Source organism: Nicotiana sylvestris, chromosome 10 (assembly GCF_000393655.2).
Source record: "Nicotiana sylvestris chromosome 10, ASM39365v2, whole genome shotgun sequence".
NCBI classification, from domain to species: Eukaryota; Viridiplantae; Streptophyta; class Magnoliopsida; order Solanales; family Solanaceae; genus Nicotiana; species Nicotiana sylvestris.
The window spans coordinates 161,418,033-161,436,665 of NC_091066.1; positions in this window are offsets into that span (position 1 = coordinate 161,418,033).

Below are 18,633 nucleotides of genomic sequence, written 5' to 3' on the forward strand. Positions count from 1 at the left end.
TTTGGTCCCAACAACTCCTCTTCACCAACTTTGAACTAACCAATTGGCGATCTACACCTTCACCCATTCAGAGTCTCGCACGGTGCCATCTTGATACTAGAATGGTATATTTTATTATTAGAAAACTCAATAAGAGGTATGTGATCATCCCAATTACTTTTAAAATCAAGGATATCATCAAGTGTCTGAATAGTGCACTCTGACTGGCCATCTTTCTAAGGATGAAAAGCTATGTTGAGGTTTACTCTTATGCCCAATCTTTTCTTAAAGGACTTGTAAAAGTTCAATGTGAACTGAGCACCGCAGTCCAAAATGACGGACAATGGAGTCCCATTCAATCAAACAATTTACAGAATGTACAACTTGGTATAATCTTCTACTGAATCTGTAGTTTTTACTGGCAAGAAGTGCGCTGACTTGGTAAGTCGATTTACAATCATCCGATTAAATCATGCTTTTAAAATGAGCAAGATAATCATGTTATAAATTTCATATTTACCATCTCCACTCAAAATATGTGTATTTTGTGATAAAACACTAGGCTTTCTGCTGCTCGACTTTCACTTGCTGACAATTCGGACAATTGGCCACAAAGTCTGCGACGTTCTTTTTCATGTCGTTCAACCAATAAATCCCCTTGGTCATGATGCATATTTGGGGAACCTGGATGGAAAGATTACCTGAAATTATGGGCTTCTAACATGATCTTCCCTCTTTAAGTCCATCTATGTCTGGAACACACAATCCGCACCTCAAAGTACCGTCATCTCCCCTTATTCAAAAGCCACCCGCTTATACTTGTGAATCTCCTCTCTCAACTTCAACACGTAGGGATCGTCAAATCATTTCTCCTTCTCTTCGGCTACTAAGGGGGAACAAGTCCTGTTTTAGACAACAACTCCGTCAATTTCGGAGTCCGAAGTCGAACTCCTATCTTGGCTGGTGAACTTCTTTCACCAGAGTTCTCTTATCTACCTCAATCATGAGTTATACTTTCGCACTTTATCTTCTTAATCACTTCCTGAAAACACTTATAGTATTATTGTGAACTAAGTCTTTGACATGCACTCTAAATTTTAGAGTCCCGTGCAATGGCACTACCCTCATAATACATAAATAGGCATGATTTTATCGCTTTTCTGTGATCACTTTATCATTAATAACTAAGCTCGGTGATCATTCTACCCACTTTGTGTCTCTTACACATGCTAGACATAATCCCCGTGGTAATTATACAATTTTTTCTCATTACCAAACTGATTTTCTTTTTCATATCCCATGCTAACTATTCGAGTTTCAAATATCCATTTGGATTTACTGATGGTTTTCACATCACCCTTTAGACCAAAGGTCTTATACTTGCGGATCCTTTTTTTTTGTTGGGATCCAAATAACTTTCCTTATTTTCTGCAATTCTTTGCACTCTACGTCATTGACGACCCCTCTGCCAACTCACTTCTGAGAATTTTTCTTTACTAGAAAAAATTAAATTATTCACATAATAGAAAGCTAATGTATTCACAACTATCATACATAATCTTAATAATTTAACTTTTCTTACCCTGTCAATCTTGGAGAAACCACATTTCAATAATTCCTAAAGGGATATTCTTCTATAGTTTGCTCTCTTATTGATAGATGATTGTTTTTTCCACTATCACTGATCTTTGGATTTAACTTAAACTCTTTGAGTTCTAACACGTGTTCGGTATTTCAAACTGTCATCCACTCACTAGAGTTAACCTGGCTAAGTGAATCAAATTGTACCTCTACTAGCTCTGCTGAAAATGCTAATTCATTGTATCATTCAAAACTTACTTATTATTCTTTTGCTAAACACATGCTAGAACCACGTGTCACACCTCCTTTTTACCCGCGCCTGGCAGGGGCGTAGAGGGATTAGGGGAGTTTTTCCAATTAAAGGACAATCGAGACGGGATTTATTATTTAATTCAAAGTCGCCACTTGGGAGATTTATGGTGTCCGAAGTCACCGGTTGAATCCCGAATCAAGGAGAATATTGACTCTGTATTACAGTCCGCGAACCAGAAATCCAGATAAGAAATTCTGTTAACCCGGGAGAAGGTGTTAGGCATTCCTGAGTTCCGTGGTTCTAGCACGATCGCTCTACTGTCATATCTGGCTTAATTATCCGATTTTATACAATTATGAACTTATGTGCAAATTTTAACTTTTAGCCGCTTTTATTATTATTATTTTTAAAAAGACTTGCAACGTCGTGAAAACGGGTCTTGAACCACGTCACATCAATGCACCCGTGGTTATTGACACATTTTGACTTCATTGAGATTTAGATTTGGGTCACATAAATGTGTACCCGAGTTTAGGGAGATAACATTATTAAATACACACCTAAAAATGCTAACGCGTTATTATTTTTGAGAAAAAGCCGTGAAATTCGCTACACGGCCTATCTCAAAATCTAAACATTTAAGATAACCATCTATTAAAGGCCCCGCAATTTGTGCGTTTTATTTGGCGAGGCTCATCTCGTTTATTTTAAAAGGACAACCCTAAAGTGACTACATTTTTCTATTAAGTTCGTCTCTAAAATAAAAGAAAATCTCCAAATTAATTACATGCTTAAAAAAAGACGTAACTTATTAGTTATTAGTTTAAGACAAATGCAAATGGAAAATTGCAATCGAGCTTGTACAAAGGGAGATTGTTTCGTATCTTATTCTATAAGTGAACATTACAAAAAAATTGAAATTATAAATAGAATACAGAATTGACAAACAATAATATCAAAACGAAACTAATTACTCTCTACCAATTTATACCCACCTTACTAGATAAATTGAACCGCCAGAATTAATTGTTTACAATTATTTGAAATTAAAACCAACCTTAATTACTAATGCTTGCGAAAGTTTGTTAAAACTTGATCGACACTTGGAGAAATCTATTACATTTAAAGGAACTCTAACACGCCTTGTTCGAACTCAACTCATGCCTATTGAATTAATTACCTTAGCTTTACTACATCGAATCAAACTTCTAATATGGCAGACCTACTGACTCTACGAAATTACTGGCTAATTATGTTTGCCTAATACTTGCGGATCTTTGTTACTAACAGGACTCAAAATCACAAACATCAATTTATTTATATTCCCGTTTTCGTGAGTTCAAAGTTATACTTTACCAATCAACTAAATCGAAACGATTCTCAATATTAACTATTTACCAATTCAAATGGCTACAGGTATGAGGAAAACTGTTCAAGACTACCTAAGATAGTCCTAAGTGTAGTCCAAGATGGTTCAATATCTAGTGACTTATTTTGATTTATGTGAACTAAACAGTGAGTGCTAATTTCCAAATTATTATATGCTGTGGTCAATATCTAATACATAACCCAACTCAAGTTGAATGTGATTTTGAACTACCTTATTCTGATAATATGAACTAACAAAACTGAAATTATTTAACTATGAAATTCATACAGACACACACCTAATAGTTTAGCAATCTAACAATTTGTTCCAATTAAACACACGTACTGAACTGAACTGCCTCAAATGGCAGTTCAGTTCAGTAGTCCGACATCATACATCACCTAATTGCCAATTAGTGATTTAAAAGCAGTCCTAATTATACATATATCTACCATTCATATAACAGGAAACACATAACTAATATCAAATAGAATACAAGCATTCTATAGTTTGAACAATAAATCCTCTGGCCATTTCATTTCAGCTTCAATGAGCATACACCAAGATGATTCAAAATAGTGTACCTGGAATCGAGAATAGCAGCAGAAGAAGAAGAAAGGCAGGTCAGCAGTGACAGTAGTATAAAATACAACAACACCACAGCAAAGAGCAGAGCAACAACCAGCAGAAATAACACCCAGCACAAGCAGTCCAAAACCCAGGAGTGAAACAGAAAATACCAAGCAATTCACAGACAGGAATAGAATGTATTCAGAAATGAGACAGGAGAGTAGATTTTCTGATTTCTGTTCTTCAGATTCTCAAATAAAGACACTCAGAACCTCAATTAAACAGTAACAAACTGATTCTGATTTCAGTAGTAAAGAAGACCTCACTTTTTCAGTATTTAGCTCTCAACCTATTGAACTCTTTAGGGTAAAAACTCAGCTTGTATTTCACTCTTAAACTCTGCATTTCTGATGTCAAAATCCAGCCTGTTTTTTGCTTTTTAATTCTGAATTCTTAGTGTCAAAAATCCAGTCTAACCTTACTCTATAACTCTGACCTTTTTTCAGATTCAAAGCCCCTTAAGATTTCCAGAATCTCTGCCCAAAAGAAAAACCAAGACCCCCATTTATACCCAACACTGACCTTGCCAGCTCTCAAGAGCACTTAGGCAGAATTTTTTAAACTAATTCTGCCCATGATCTCTTTTTCAATTCCACTAGAATATGTTTTGTTCCCCACTAAACTTCTTTTTATTTATTAATCCCACGCGGGTATGGGCAACCTATTTTTCTATTCAAATCCCTTAAACCTTGTGAAATGGTGCCCATGATCCCTTGCACAACCATCAACCCCCGCACTACTGTTTTAAACTAATTCATTATTTTAATGGTACTTTAGTACCCTACTGTCAGAATATTCAACTAAGCCATTTACACTGATTCAATTATCTAAATGAACTGAATTTAAACTCTAAACACCTCAGCTATAACCAATCCAGCCTATCAAATTCCTAACAACTAAATGACTAAAGCTGAATTCTAATTGGAACCAACAGACTGAAATTGAATCAAAACTATATTAACACCACACAGACCCCAACAGAATCATTGAAGCTGAAACTGAAACTAAATCAAACATCGCGTTGATATAGGGATTAAGCTAACACAATTCTAACCTAAACAAGAACAAATGAACACTGAACGAAACAAGCTGAACTCGTATGAAAAACATGGTGAATAACAATGAGAAAGGGAAATTGGAACAATTTGAAAGAAATGATACCAACAGGCTCACTTCAACACAAAATTAGAATAGAGAAGAAACAGGAGGGTAAACCTATGGGAATGAACCAAAAATTAAACTATTATCATGCTAATCTAACATTCAAGCATAACAGACTAATCGACGATACTTATTCAATCGATTACACAAATTATAGCATATAACAACCGACAACAAACAGAAGCAATGATAAAATTGGACCAAATAAAAGGTCTCAGGGAAAAAGAAAAGAGTAATTGATATAAGACGAATTTGAACTCATCTTAAACAAGCAAACAACAAAACATAAAAAACAAACAAAAAAACAGAAAAAATACCTCCGAACTCAGACCTATCTCTCACTCGCTCTGCTCGTAACTCTGACTTGAGCCTTTTAGGGTAAAAACGGACTTTAATCGAGTGTTCTCGACTGAGAACACTCGACTAAAGTCGGTTAGGATCTCTAACCCTTAGCTTCGCACACATCCTGAAGCTGGTTCCTCTAGGGTTTGCCTTCGATTTGAAATTCGAAAGGCTTTGACAAGATTTGGGCAGAACCTAGGTGAAATTTGGGACGGGGGTAGCTAGGTGGTTCAGTGGGTGTGAGTTTGGGAGGGTTTAGGTTAGGCGCCGCCACCAGGGGATCTTGTGGCGGCGCTAGGGTTCTTGGCTCAAAAATCAATATTCGAGCGGCTGGGACTAGATTCGAAGGAAGGGGAAGATGGATTTGGAGAGAAGAGGTCAGGGCGGAGCTGTGGTGTGAAATTGGGGGTCATTGGACGATCTAGGGTTCCGGCCTTACTTTCGATCTAATATTCGAAGCAAACGGCTGGGATTCGAGGGATAAGGGTTAGGGGTTCTGATTGGGTAGGTCTAGGGGAATCAGTGTTGTAAAGATGGGGTTGTTTGGACCACCAGAACCGCCGTGAGGCGATTTTCGGTGGGCGGAGCACGGTGGTAAGAGGCGGAGGATCTGTTTGGTCTCTGAAGCTCAAAAACGAAGAGGTGAGGGGGGGGAGGGGGTTGGCTTGGGGGGAAGGGTATGGTTTGAAGTGTATATATATGAAGGGGCGAATGAATCCAGGCCGCTCGATCTGATAAGATAAACGGCTTGGATCCATTCATTAATGGGAACGACGTCGCTTCACTTACCTCGAGGCCGGATCGGTCTTGAATGGGAATGGGTCGGGTATTGGAGGAGTTGATCTGGACCATTCGATCCAATCAAACGAATGGTTGAGATTGACTGACTTAAAACGACGTCTTTGGATTAGTCGCAGGTGGACTGGATTTGGGGCGGGTATGGGCTCGTTTTTGGCCAGGTTTGGCTGTGTTTTGGATTTGGGTTTAGCCAAATTGGCCCAACTGAATTTTCCTCTTCTTATTCTCTTTTCCTTTTCAATTTTCCTTTTCAACAATAAAACTAAAAATCCTAATTAAATTATAAAATCGACAATTAACTAAAAATATTGACTCTTAATAATAACTATCACACGAAATTAAACATCAATAAAGATAAAATCACACAATTCGGACATTAAATGCAAAAATGCAAAATACATATTTTTGTGAATTTTCCATTTTGTAAAACAAACTTGATTGTTTAATTAATTCCTAAATTGTAAAATTATATTCTAAATGCACATGCAACAAATATTTTGTATTTTCCTTAAAACATGCACAAATAAATCACAAACAACACAAAACTATTTTTATTTTGAATTTTTGGGAGTAGTTCTTGTAGGGCAAAAATCACGTGCTCACAGCTGCCCCTCTTTGTCTGGAAACACGGAGAGTTTTCGTGCAAAGATAAAGTGAGCGGATACGAGTGATTTTTGCCCTTAGGCTACTCCGTGTGAAGCATTTTTTCGAAAGATTTGACCGAACCTCTACTTCAAAGGTTTCCTACATATCCCTGGCTAAAAGGGAATCAGGTCAATGTTGTTCGGGAAGTTTTGGTAGCTGGGAATACCCTGGAGCTGTAATTTTGCTGTTACTGCTGCTGCATGCTGTTACTACTGCTTTCCGACCTCCTTATTACACTGTGCTAAAAGAAGACAAGAAGCTAGACTAAACTAGGGATTACAACATCTTATCTATCTTCAAACTTGCTCTTGTAGCCTTCCTTCTGATTTCTGTAGCGGAATTTATGCTGGGGATATTTTGTTGTAACCCTCCGCTTTACTGACTCTTGACTCGAAATTGAGTGTAGTCCTCTGTGCTACAGGCGGGCTCCTGACTTCAAACTTGAAATTTATTCCTCTGTTCTACAGGCGGGTTCCTGACTTCAACTTGACTTTAAAAGATAATACGACCTCCATTCTCCAGGCGGGCTCCTGACTTCAACAACAATTTAAAGATAATGCAGCCTCCATAATCCAGGAGGGCTCCTGACTTCAACAACAACTATTTCTCCAGAATATAACACTTTCATTCTCCGGGCGGGCTCCTGACCTCAATAATTTCTTAAAAACATAACACCTCCATTCTCCAGGCGGGCACCTGACTTCAACAACTTCTTAAAAATATAACACCTCTATTTTTCAGGCGGGCTCCTGACTTCGACTACAACTCAAAAATATAACACCTCCATTTTTCAGGCGGGCTCCTGACTTCGACTATTTCTTAAAAACATAACACCTCCATTCTCCAGGCGGGATCCTGACTTTAACAACTTCTTAAAAATATAACACCTCCATTTTTCAGGCGGGCTCCTGACTTCGACTACAACTCAAAAATATAACACCTCTATTTTTCAGGCGGGCTCCTGACTTCGACTATTTCTTAAAACATAACACCTCCATTCTCCAGGAGGGCTCCTGACTTCGAAATATAACACCTCTATTCTCCAGGCGGGCTCCTGACTTCGACTACAACTCAAAAATATAACACCTCCATCCTCCAGGCGGGTTCCTGACTTCGACTACAACTCAAAAATATAACACCTCCATTCTCCAGGCGGGTTCCTTACCTCAACAATTTCTTAAAAACATAACACCTCCATTCTCCAGGCGGGCTCCTGACTTCATCCTTCTAAGAAATGCGTTTTATTGCTATTGCTCCTTCCTGCCTCCTGAACCATTTTCCTTCTAACTTGAAATTATTTTCTTTCAGAACTGCTTCCCTCAAAACTGGTGTTTCATTCCTCTGAAAACTGCTGGGGATAACACTGGTGTTTTATTCAAAAATATGTTATTTTCCTCCTTCAAAGACTACTTCCCTTAAAGCTGGTGCTTTCCTTCCACTGGAACTACTTCCCTTAAGACTTGTGTTATCCTCCTTCTGAAATTGCTTCCTTTAAAACTTGTTTGGCCTTCTTCCGAAAACTGCTGGGGATACCATTTTTCCCCAAACTTGTGTTATCTTGCTTCTTCCCCAAGTAGGTACCGGACTTCCAGAAAATTTTCAAAATGAAAGAAAATTTTCTGCCCAAGTTTGACAATCTTTCTTGTATCATGATGTCTTTTCATCATCTATAACATTTCCTGTCCCTGCTTCAAATCAAAGAAATATTTTTTGTTAGTTTAAAACGTGGCGAATGGTCGTGCCACTCCTGCTGGGGATGGTTTTCTCTTTCTTCTTTCCCAGCTTTGTGTTCCATTACATTACCAAAGCTTGCTGAGGATGAGATTATTTGTTGGGGATGATTTCCTGCTGGCGATCATATTCCTGTTGGGGATGGTCTTCCCCCTCTTCTTTCCCTGCGCCGTGTTGTCCGACCCTCTTGGAACTTGGTCGATAATCTGCCAGGGATGCTCTTGTTTCTTAACGATTCTTTATTCACCAATTGTTGCTTCCCACTTTTCTCCATACTCTCCCCGAAATCCTAGATCAATCCATTATTTGGTCTTACAACGAACGTCTTTCTCGTTCCATTGCATTATCTTTGGCCCGTCCTATCCACATTGCGTTTTTGCACCATCTTGGCAACTGGTAATAAGCTCTGAAAATCCTTTTCAAAAACAAACTGCTGGGGAGATAAAGTCTTTAAAAATAAAAATGATGAATTCAAGAAAATAAGAGAAGAATAGTTTTCTGAATGGTACAACCGATCCCAATGATCACGTCGTGCATTTTGGATTAACCAACCCAGTCTATTTATATCAATCAATCTTTCTGATGGCCTTACTTTGTTGGGGATATGTAAGCACCCAATTCTTTTGTCGACTCAACATCTTTGCACTGCTTGATACCTCGACGGATCCTTTCCGTCAATCTTGTTTGCCTCTTTTGACCCCTTGTCGCCTCATAGTGCCCTTCAAGGGGTTTTCACTTATAAGACTCTCTCATTTCCCTCAACTCCCGTCGCCTTATGGTGCCTGTGAAGGTTTTCACCGATAAGACTCTATCGTTTTATTTCTCTCAACTTCCGTCCCCTTATGGTGCCTGTGGAGGTTTTCACCGATAAGACTCTCTCATTTTATTTTATTTTTTAGCTGGGGATTGGAGTGTTATCAATATGACTCTCTCTGCTGGGGATTCTTTCGGCTATCAATTCATTTCCCGCTTATGATCCTCTTCTCTACTGGGGATCAGAGTGTTATTACCGCCTTCCATTTGCATGACTTGGAACTTCTCGGATACTGATCGGGAGGTCTTTTTTGGACATCAATATGGGTTTTTGTGTTCGGCTAAAATAAAAGGGGTATCAAAAGGTTCAAAATAATTTTGATGGGTAAAATATTACAACTCTTGGAATCAAACTTCCTTCCCAAAATTACGAACGCACCTTCTGCCCCAGTTTCTTGCTTGGGGATTTTTATTTTTGTTACACTATGACCGAGCCGTGAGGCGCCTACGTATCCTTTTTGAGGAATCAGGTCAAACGTAGTTCCCAATTCCTTTGTTTTTCTTGTGACTTTTCTTTTGTCTTTATTATCATTATTTTTCTCTTCTCTTTTTCTTTCATTTTCATTACTGATTCCAAAAGAGGGGTATGAAAGAATAAATAAGGCTCAAAAGGGGAAGCAAAGGTTGAAGTGTTTGGATGGAAGAACAAATTACCTCCGTCATTTCATTATCCGATACCATGCCAAATGCAAACAAACAACAATTACAATTAAAGAAATCATACATAATATCTTTTTACTGCATCAGAATTGATAGCCATGTCTATGCATTTTCCTTCGATATCTGTTAAACATAAAGCGCCATTGGACAACACTCTGGTTACAATGAATGGCCCTTGCCAATTCGGGGCGAACTTGCCCTTTGCCTTAGCCTGATATGGGAGGATGCGTTTCAGCACTTGCTGGCCCACTTCAAACTTTCGGGGACACACCTTTTTGTTGTATGTTCTTTCCATTCTCTTTTGATATAACTGGCCATGACACACAGTTGCCAATTTCTTTTCATCAATCAAGTTCAACTGCTCCAAACGGGTTTTGACCCACTCGTCATCATCAATCTCAGCCTCAGCGACAATCCGAAGGGATAGAATTTCAACTTCTGCCGGTATCACTGCTTTAGTTCCGTATACCAACAAATAAGGAGTTGCACCTACTGAAGTACGAACAGTAGTGCGATAACCCAACAATGCCAATGGTAACTTCTCATGCCATTGTCTCGAACCTTTTACCATCTTCCGAAGTATCTTCTTTATGTTTTTGTTGGCTGCCTCAACTGCTCCATTCGCCTTGGGACGATATGGGGTGGAATTACGGTTTGTAATCTTAAACTGTTGACATACCTCTTTCATCAAATTGCTGTTAAGATTAGCACCATTATCCGTGATGATCACCTTTGGGATTCCAAATCGACAGATGACATTTGAGTGAACAAAATCGACCACTGCTTTCTTGGTCACAGACTTGAAAGTTTTGGCCTCAACCCATTTGGTGAAATAATCAATGGCTACCAGGATGAACCTATGCCCGTTGGATGCTGCTGGCTCAATTGGTCCTATGATATCCATGCCTCAGGCAACAAATGGCCAAGGTGCTGACATTGTATGCAATTCTGTCGGCGGAGAATGAATCAGATCTCCGTGTATCTGACACTGATGGCATTTCCGCACGAAACTGATACAATCACGCTCCATAGTGAGCCAATAGTACCCTGCTCGAAGAATCTTCTTCGCCAATACATATCCGCTCATATGTGGCCCACAAACTCCAGCATGTACCTCTGTCATAACTGTCGTGGCTTGACTAGCATCTATACATCTCAGCAATCCCAAATCTGGTGTTCTTTTGTACAACACTCCTCCACTGAGGAAAAATCCATTTTCCAGTCGCCGAATGACTCTCTTTTGATCTCCGGTGGCCTGCTCCGGGTATATCCCCATCCTGAGGTATTCCTTGACATCATAGAACCATGGTTCGCCATCTAGTTCTTCCTCTAACATGTTGTAATAAACATGCTGATCACGAACCTGAATATGCTTGGTCAACATGAATTTTGTCTGGGTGGTGCAACATTGATGCTAAGGTGGCCAAAGCATCGGCAATCTCATTATGAACTCTTGGGATATATCTGAACTCCACTGATCGAAATCGCTTGCTCAGATCGTGCAAACATTGTCGATATGGTATGAGCTTCAAATCCTTTGTTTCCCATTCACCCTGAATCTGATGCACCAGGAGGTCCGAGTCTCCCAAGACCAAGACGTCCTGGACATCCATGTCTGCAGCTAGCCGTAGACCCAAAATTCATGCCTCATACTCAGCCATGTTGTTGGTACAATAGAAACGCAGCTGAGCCGTAACAGGATAATGATGTCCTATTTCAGAAATAAGTACCGCTCCTATTCCAACTCCCTTCGCATTTGCGGCTCCATCGAAAAAAAGCTTCCATCTTGGTTCCTTGGTCATTTCCAACTCATCTATATGCATCACTTCTTCATCAGGAAAATACGTCCTCAATGGCTCGTATTCTTCATCAACAGGATTCTCAGCCAAGTGATCAGCCAATGCTTGGGCCTTCATGGCCGTCCTCGTCACGTAGACGATGTTGAATTCTATGAGTAATATCTGCCATTTCACCAATCTCCCTATGGGCATAGGCTTCTGGAAAATATACTTCAGTGGATCCAAGCGTGAAATGAGATAAGTAGTATATGATGACAGATAATGCTTCAATTTCTGGGCCACCCAAGTTAGGGCGCAACATGTCTTCTCGAGTTGAGTGTACTTAACCTCATAGTCTGTAAACTTCTTGCTGAGATAATATATGGCTTGCTCCTTCCTTCCTGTAATGTCGTGTTGCCCCAGTACGCATCCAAACGAATTCTCCAGGACCATTAGATAAAGAATTAATGGTCTTCCCCGCTCAGGTGGAACCAACACAGGTGGATTTGATAAATATCCTTTGATTTGGTCAAATGCTTCCTGACATTCCGCCGTCCATTCTACCGCATCATCTTTCTTCAGTAGCCGAAAAATGGGTTCACAAGTTGCTGTGAGTTGAGCAATAAACCTACTGATATAATTCAACCTTCCCAACAGACTCATTACTTCAGTCTTGTTCTTCGGCGGTGGCAAATCTTGGATGGATTTGATCTTTGACGGGTCTAACTCAATGCCTCGCCGACTAACGATGAATCCCAACAACTTTCCAGATGGAACACCAAATGCACATTTGGCCGGGTTGAGCTTAATATCGTACCTTCGAAGTCTTTGGAAAAACTTCCTTAGGTCTGCTATGTGGTCTTCCTGATGCTTGGATTTTATGATCACATCGTCCACGTATACCTCAATATCTTTGTGTATCATGTCATGAAACACAGTAGTCATTGCTCTCATGTACGTCGCCCCAACATTCTTCAAACCAAATGGCATTATGCGGTAGCAATAAGTCCCCCACGACGTAATGAAAGCCGTCTTTTCCGCATCTTCTTCATCCATCAGAATCTGATGATACCCAACATATTAATCCACAAAAGAACCGATGTCACATCCGACACAATTATCGATCAAGATATGGATGTTGGGTAATGGAAAGTTATCCTTTGGGCTTGCCCTGTTCAGATTACGGTAATCGACACACACCCTGATCTTCCCATCTTTCTTTGGCACTGGCACCACATTAGCCAACCAATCAGGATATCGAGTGACCCGAATAACCTTTGCTTGCAGTTGCTTGGTTACTTCTTCTTTAATCTTCACACTCATATCTGTTTTGAACTTCCTCAATTTCTACTTGACGAGAGGGCATGCCGGGTTAATGGGCAATTTGTGAACCACTAAATCCGTGCTTAACCCCGGCATGTCATCATACGACCATGCAAAAACGTCTTTGAACTCAATAAGTGCTTTGATTAGTTCTTCCCTGATATTCGGTGCAATGTGGATGCTTATTTTAGTTTCCCTGATATCATCTGCATCCCCTAAATTGATGGCTTCTGTGTCATTTAAGTTGGGCTTGGATTTCTCTTCAAACTGGCTTAACTCTCTGTTTATCTCTTCGAAGGCTTCATCCTCATCGTATTCCGATTCATCATCATAATCGACCTCTTGTACAATTAGTTCGGAATCACATTGATTTTTTAGACTAGGTTGAAGATCCGTTGTGCATGCCATGTCATTAGAACCAATATAAAGAGAACTGTTCAGAAAGAGAAAAGAAGAAAACAAAATTAAAACAAAATAAGAAGAGAAAAGCTTTTACTTTTTTTTTTTAAAATACGGGATAACAGAGTTTCACACTTTGCCGAATACAAAACAAAACTGGATTACAACCCTAGAATAATCCAAAAAAAAACAAGAAAGAAAAATCAGAGCCCACTACCAAGACTCCCTCCAGGTAGGAAGGGGAGTGGCCATCCAATTGTTGATATTTGACCTAGGCCCCACAAACTGTACATCTAACCTACTGGACCCTTCTCCAGCTTCTATCATGTTGACATCGGCGGACAGCCTTTCAAAGCCCTCATTCAAATCTCCATCTGGCCCAATCAGTGGTCTGAGAACTTTCGGGATCGACAACTTTCTAATACCTGCTCTGACAAATGATTTGGATAGGCACGGGATTGGCTTGGGAAGGACCCAGACTCTTTTCTTCAACTTGTGGGCCCGTCTCACATCCGCCGCTGTAGGCCTGAACCCCAACCCAAAGGTATCCAGATTTTTGGGCAAAGAAACTGGCTGAACAATACCCTGAAGATCAGCCCCTAAACCTTTGCCTGGCACAAACCCGTTCTTCAACATCTCCGAGGCTACCATGACAGTTGCAGCTGCTACTTTGGGAAGTGGGATGCTTTCACCTTCGGGAACTTTGTCCACTAAAACCGTATCGAAAACTTGGTAAACCCACAGTCCCTTATCATCATTAGTCTCTATAAAGGGTACAATGGCATCACTTACGGTGCTTGCATTGTCTTCCCCATGTACTACGATGTCTTGCCTATCCCACTTGAATTTGACCGTCTGATGTAATGTATAAGGTACTGCTTTGGCGGCGTGGATCCAGGGTTGCCCCAACAGAAGATTATATGACACTGCCACGTCTAACACTTGAAACTCCATGGTGAACTCGACTGGACCAATTGTTAATTCAAGTATGATGTCACCCACTGTGTCTGTACCACCACCATCAAACCCTCGAACATAGATGTTGTTCTTGTGAATCCTGTCACCATCGACCTTCATTTTGTTCAACGTGGTCAAAAGACAGATATTGGCACTGGACCCATTATCAATTAGTACTCGTGTGACTACCGAGTCTTCGCACTTCACGGTCAAATAAAGGGCTCTATTATGTTCTGTACCCTCCACGGGTAGCTCGTCATCTGAAAAAGTGACCCTGTTGACCTCGAAAATCTTGTTTGCTATTTTCTCCAGATGGTTCACAGAGATCTTATCCGGAACATGGGCTTCGTTCAGAATTTTCATCAATATCCAGTGGTGCTCGTCTGAATGGATCAACAACGATAACAATGAGATCTGTGCCGGGGTCTTCCTCAACTGCTCCACGATGGAGTAATCTTGCGCCTTCATTTTCTTTAAAAATTCTTCCGCCTCTTCCTTGGTAACTGGATTCTTTGTCACTACTGGATTGACCCTTCTTAACTCTGTGGGAGCAAAACACCTTCCCGAACGAGTTAACCCCTGTGCCTCACATATTTTCTCCACAACTTCCTTCCCCTTATGCATTACCATTACTTGACTGTAGCTCCATGGAACAACTTTCTCGCTGATTATCGGCAACTACATTACTGGACTGATAACAACTACGCATTCCCCCTTCACGGCTACGGGCTTGCTTGACATACCATGCACCGTTATATTGACCGGCTCTAGATTCTTGGCAACATCAGACGAACTCTTCCCCATCACCACCACTGGCTAGCCTTCTACCCTTTTTGACTGTACTACCACTTTTCCACTGATCGACTTTTCTTTCGGACTGGCACGGATAATCATTACCGTTTGTGAGGGCTTCTTGAGCTCCCCTCCTTCGTGCACTAGTTCGATCATGTGGGCTTCATGGTATGCCGGCAACGGGTTTTGATTGATGTTAGGTGCCTCTGGCTCCTAGACCTCGATCTTATTTGTGTCAATAAGATCTTGTACGGCAGTTTTCAACTTCCAACACTTCTTAGTATCATGCCCGGGAGCCCCCGAACAATATTCACAGCTTACCGAGTGGTCCAGATTTTTGGGAAGGGGATTTGGCAATTTGGGTTCCACAGGATTCAATAGGCCTAACTGCCTCAATTTGTGGAACAGAGTAGTATAAGTTTCTCCCAGCGGAGTGAATGTTCTCTGCCTCTGCACCCTTTCATTCCTGAAAGTCTGATTCCCACGGAAACCTGGTCCCGAAGGATTCCTATAGGCCCTTGGTGGTGGATATGTGTTTTGTGGAGGTGGATATGTGTTTTGTGGAGGTGGATATGTATTTTGTGGAGGTGGATATGTATTCTGGGGAACCAACGCACACCATTGCGGGCGAGCCGGCGGCTGGGTGTAAGTTTGGGCGTGATGGAAAGAGAAATGAGGCTCTTGTAGTGGGTAGTAGGGCTGTGGAGAGCCGTATGGAATGTATGGGTAATTTGAGTGATGGGGTATAGGTTGGTAGTGATGGGGGGGGGACCTCTGGATCTGGACCAAGTACCTGCCTCGACTGTTACGACATCTTCCCTTTTCTTCTTTCCGAGCGCACCTCCAGTGCCGCTCTGGATGGCTTGAGTGGTTGCTTTAATCGCCGAATAGCTCAGGATTTTGTTGGACTTAAGTCTCTCTTCAATCATACCGCCCATTTTTACTACTTTGTTGAAAGATTTGCCAACTGACGTCACCAGGTAACCGAAGTAAGTTGGCTCCAGAGTCTGCAGAAAGTAGTCCACCATCTCCCCCTCTCTCATCGGAGGATCAACTCTTGCCGCCTGCTCTCTCCAGCGGAACCCAAATTCTCGGCAGCTTTCCCCGGGCTTCTTCTCAAGTTTCAGCAATGTGAGACGGTCAGGGACGATCTTAAGGTTGTACTGGAAGTGGCCTGCAAAGGCTTGTGCCAGATCGTCCCAGGTGTATCACATGCTAGGATCCTGTCTTGTGTACCTTTCCAGTGCAGACCCGCTTAGACTTTGACCAAAATGAGCTATCAACAACTCGTCTTTTCCCCCGACCCCTCTTATCTTACTGCAAAAACCCCACAGATGTGCTATTGGATCACCGTGCCCCTCGTATAGATCAAACTTTGGCATCTTGAACCCTGTCGGCAATTGAATGTCGGGGAATGGGCACATATCTTTGTAGGCCACACTAACTTGGTTGCCTAACCCATGGATATTCCTGAAGGACTACTCCAGGCTTTTAAACTTTCGAAGCACTTCGTCTTACTCTAGGCTCTTAGCCGGCTTTTCAGTCTCTACCGGGATCTCGAAGTGAGTATTATAAGTATGAGGCTCGGGTGCTTTGAAGGTTGGTTCAGGGAGGTAATATTGGTTATCATGAGCCTGAAACAACGGCTCGCTGGATGATCTTTGCAGCGTGGCTGGTGGGGGTGCCACGAAAACAGGAACGTTTGGTGGATGAGGGTTCTGATTGGGTTATGAAGCTTGGGGATCATAGGCATTTCTTCCCTGATAGTATTGGTGACTGGGGAAGCTTGTCGAAGGTCCGGGTGGAGGGTATTCCGGCATGTGTCCTGGTGGGAGAGTGGGAGCAACGGGAGGGTCAGACACTTTTTGTACCCTAGCTAAGGCCAGCTGCATTTCTTTCATCTCTTGTGTCATCTTATCCATTTCCTCCTTCAGCATTTGATTCTCCGTCCTTTAATCCTCGATATTTTGGTCTGAACTAGTCATGCTTTTTAGTATGGGCCCTTTGGATCTTGTTTGGTAATGGTAATCTGCCAGAACGTTCTAACAAACTAATCTGGTTTGAAATCTCTGGAAGGACAACAAACTTGTTAGCGTTAGAGTTTAACACATATCGCAATTTCACGTTGGGGGATGCAATGTTCCTAGGCAGTTTAACCATTTCTAACATGTCTTTGCTTCGACCGCATGCGTCATTCCGGCTTACTTTGTTTGTGCCTCGTTTAAGTGTTTCTGAAACTTTCTTTATCTCTCTTTTTATTTCTTTCTTTTCCTTTCTTTTATTCACTTTGCCTTTTCTCTTTTTCTTTTTAGTGGTGGTCGAATCTTATGTGGATTGCCTACGTATCATGTCCCCGCATGAATCAGACCGCGCGTAGTTCTGCCTTATAAGTGCGAAAAGCAAGGAGATAATTTTTTGGAAAATTTTGATTTTTCATTAATAGACATTCTATTACAAACCAGACGCTTTTTTGGAAAGGAAAATAACACACTCGAAACCAAACCAAGTACGAACTCAATAACTACTGACAGACTCTGACGCGAAAGAAAGACAGACTCTAACAGACAACAGACTCCAGGAAAAAGAAAAATGCAGATTCAAACTATGAACATATTAAAGTTTTAAATTTGGGTGCCCGCGGGGCGTTATTCGGCCTCGCCGCGGGTTTAGGTGTAAGGTTCCTTTCCAGCTGTTCCAATTCATACATGATTTGCTTTACAAATACCATCACCGCCGAGAAGAAGGTAGTGCGGGTCATGTTTTCACACTCCTGACATTTCCTGGTAATAGCGTGAGCAATAGTCAGAATCTTGTTCCTGGTTCGGTCTTTCTCTAGGAGTAGGCGTTCTATCTGATCCCCTCTAGCCTTCAAAACCCGAGAATCATGCAGATATTGTTTCCGTAACTGTTGTATTTCATCTTCCATCGAAGCCATCAGATTATAGCAATGTTTACTCTCGGTTTCAAAAGCCTTGGCTTGTTTAGCCGCCTTGCTCTCTAGGGTGGTCACCTTCATTTTTAGACTGACAATGGTCTTTTCATAATCTTTCCTCGCTTGCTGTAAGTACTGTGTGCGCTCTTTCGTTCTCTTAGCCCATTGTGCCTGGAGTTGTGCTATGGTATCCTCAGATTTCTTCAAATCATCCCAGCACTCACCGATTTCCTTTTTTAACCCTTTTATTAACCGCTTATCCGATCAACTCCTTTGTTGGTTGTCAGCGTCTATCCTCATTTATCGGATTTGGGCTTTCAGCGCCTCATTTTCTTGGGCCAATTTGTTCCTTTCTCCCTGATCAGCGTCAACTTGCAGACTACTTTCAAATCCCAGGTTTTTAATCTATTGCTTCAGCTTGCCTATTTCTGCCCTGTAACTCTCTTCTTTAGCCAACCAATCCCACTGTTCTTGCGATGCCTTGACGAAC